Source organism: Trichosurus vulpecula, chromosome 4 (genome assembly GCF_011100635.1).
Source record: "Trichosurus vulpecula isolate mTriVul1 chromosome 4, mTriVul1.pri, whole genome shotgun sequence".
Taxonomy (NCBI): domain Eukaryota; kingdom Metazoa; phylum Chordata; class Mammalia; order Diprotodontia; family Phalangeridae; genus Trichosurus; species Trichosurus vulpecula.
The window spans coordinates 329,689,190-329,692,736 of NC_050576.1; the positions used below are offsets into that span (position 1 = coordinate 329,689,190).

Consider the following 3,547-nt stretch of genomic DNA (forward strand, 5'->3'; position numbering starts at 1 on the left):
ATGGTACATGCTTTCTTTGGCACCTGGAAGCTGGTTGACAGCAAGAACCTCGATGACTACATGAAGTCCACTGGTGTTGGCTTTGCGACAATGCAGGTGGCCAACATGACCAAGCCCACCACCATCAATCGAGCTCAATGGGGACACCGTCACTCTCAAGACTCATAGCACTTTCAAGAACACCGAGATTTCCTTCAAGCTGGGAGTAGAGTTTGATGAGACAACAGCTGATGATAGGAAGGTCAAGTCTCTCGTCACGCTGGACGGAGGCAAACTTGTCTATGTCGAGAAGTGGGACGGGCAGGAGACCACACTGGTTCGGGAGCTCCAGGATGGAAAGCACATTCTGACACTAACCCATGGCAGCGCAGTCTGCGTTCGGACCTATGAGAAGGAAACAGCTTGAAGCCAGCCCACCTGTTCACTGTCAACTCCTCTGCCGACTGCTACCACTGAACTCAACACCAGATTGCCTCATTTCTGCACCTGTCCGCCTCCCCACCCCAGTGTTTTGTACCGATTGACTCTCATCAAGGAACCCTCCAGAAATGGAAAACATATGGTGCTGCCCTGGTCCTGGTTGAAGCCCATTTTTTTTAAACTGCATCTGATGGCTGGTCCCAAGCCAATAAAGCAGATCCCACAGTCAGTCAAAAAAAAAAAAAGAATGGAAAAAAAATAGGAAAAACATAAAATACCTCATGGGAAAAACAACTGACCTGGAAAATAGATCCAAGAGAGATTATTTAAGAATTATTGGGCTACCTGAAGGTCATGATTAAAAAAAAGAGCCTGAATAGCATCCTTCAAGAAATTATCAAAGAAATCTGCCCTGATATCCTAGAACCAAAAGGTAAAATAGTCATTGAAAGAATCCACCATTCACCTCCTGAATGAGATCCCAAAATGAAAACTCCAAGGAATATTGTAGCCAAGTTGCAGAATTATCAGATCAAGAGAAAATACTGCAAGTTGCCAGAAAGAAACAATTCAAATTTCAATGAGCCGTAGACAGGATTACACAGGACTTAGCATCTTCTACATTAAAGGATTAGAGAGATTGGAATATGATATTCCAGAAGAAATAGGAGCTTGGATTACAACCGAGAATAAACTACGAAGTAAAATCAAGCCTCATTTTTCAGGGGAAAAGACGAACATTAAATGAAATGAGAGACTTTCAAACTTTCCTTATGAAAAGACCAGCGCTTAACAGAAAATTCTATCTTCAAATACAAGACTCATGAGAATCATGAAAGGGTAAACAAGAAAGAAAAAATGTTATTCAGTAAAATTTAAATAGCTTTTCCTACACAGGAAGATGATACTTGTAACTCTTGAGAATCATGTCTTTATTAGGGCATTTAGAAGACGTATACATAGACAGAGAATGTGAGTATAACTTGACTTTGATCTGATGACATGAAAAAAGAATTAAGGAGTGAAAAAAGGGATTGTATTGGGAGAAGAGGAAAGGGGGAGGGAGAGAGAGTAAATTGTATCACATGAAGAGGCACAAAAGACCTATCACGGTAGAGGGAAAGAAGGGAGGGAGAGAGCATCACTTTAACTTCACTCTCATCAGATTTGGCTCAAAGAGGAAATATCATACACACTCAGTTGGGTAAGGAAATATATCTTATCCTATGAGGAAGTAGGAAGGGAAAGGAAAAAGAAAAGGGACAAGGGAGGGGACTAGGGCAGATTGAGAGAGGCAGTGGTCAGAAGCAAAACTCTGGTGAGGTGGGACAGGATGAAAGGAGAGAAAAAAAGTAAAAAGGGGGGAAATAGGAAGGAGAGAAATACATAGTAATAATACATGGGAATGGGAAAAAAAGCTAAAATAAAATGGATAGCAGAGTGGATTAAAACCAGAATCCTATAATATGTTGTTTACAAGAAGCACATTTGAAGCAGAGAGATACACACAAAGTAAAGGTAAAATCTTGGAGCAAAATATATTATGGTTCAGTTGAAGTCTAGAAAAAAAGCAGGGATAGAAATCCTGATCTCAGACAAAGCAAAAGCAAAAATAGATCTAATTAAAGGAGAAGCTACATCTTCCTGAAAAGTACAATAGACAATGAAATAATATCAATACTAAACATATGTGCATCAAGTGGTATAGCATCCAAATTCTGAACTATGCCCAAAGAGAAAACAAACTGTGCATACTCATTGATTCAGCAGCACCACTTCTAGGTCTGTATCTTAAAGAGATAGTAAAAAAAGAGAAAAGAACTCAGGTGTACAAAAATATTTATAGCAACACTTTTTGTGGTGGCTTGATATTGGAAACTGAGGGGATGCCCATGGATTGGGGAATGATTGTACAAGTTGTGGTACATGAATGTAATGGGATATTGTGCTATAAGAAGTGATAAGTGGGCAGATTTAAAAAAAACCTGGGAAAACTTACTTAAACTAATGCAGAGTGAAGTGAGCAGAACCAGGAGAACATTGTACACAGGAACAGCAACATTGTGCAATGATTAACTTTGATAGACTTAGCTTTTCTCAGCCATACAGTGATCTAAGACAATTTCAAGACTCATGATGGAAAATGCTAACCACATCCAGAGAAAGAACTATGGAGTCTGAATGTATATCAACGCATACTATTTTCCCTTTTTGTTGATTTTTTTTCTTTCTCATGGTTTTCCCCTTTTGTTCTTTCACAATATGACTAAATTGGAAATATGTTTAACATGTTTATACAAGTATAGCCTATATCAGATTGCTTGCTGTCTTGGGGAGGGGGTAGGGAAGAGAGGCAGAAGAAAAATTTGGAACTCCAAATCTTACCAAAAAATGAATGTGGAAAATTATCTTTACATGCAATTTTTAAATGCAATTATCTTTACTATTAAGGAAAAAATAAATTCATGTTGAATAAAAAAAAAAGAATTTCTTTTCCCTGGCCTGAATAACTTCCATTGTGAGATATAAACTATGGCCTCCCATTGATCTTTCCTCTGGATGTATTGAAATATGCTTTGACAAACTCTGAAATTATAAATTATTTTCCCTTCCTTATCTATCATAAACTATAAGGTAGAGTGCTCATTTCCTTCTAAGCTTCTCACTATTTCTATTTCCATGATTTCTTTCTTGTTGGTAAGAATCAATGACTGCTTTTTCTGAACCTTGATTTTCTAATCCATAGAGTGAAAGAGTAGAAATCAATTGTCTCTAAGGTCCTTTAAACATCTAGATCTGTGATCCCATGATTCTGTGTTGTGTGGGATTAAAATAAAAATTCCTCTTGTCACTTCTTTGTTGTTGTTGTTATTGTTAAGTCATTTCAAATTTGTCCAACTCTTTGTGACTCCATTTGAGGTTTTCTTGGCAGAGATACTGGAATGGGGTGCCATTTTGTCTCCACCTCATTTTTAATAGATCAGAAACTTAAGAAAACAGGGCTAAGTGACTTGGTCAGAGTCACAAAACTAGGAAGAATCAGAGGCCAGATTTGAACTCTGGAAGATGCATATTTCTGACTTCAGGCCTGGAAAGCTATCCACTTTGCCACCTCACTTCTTTACCA

The 3,547-nt window shown here is 38.1% G+C and overlaps 1 pseudogene; it reads left to right on the forward strand.

Moving 5' to 3' along the window:
• LOC118848785 lies at positions 1-486 on the forward strand (annotated as a pseudogene).
• The last annotated feature ends 3,061 nt before the right edge of the window (positions 487-3,547 follow it).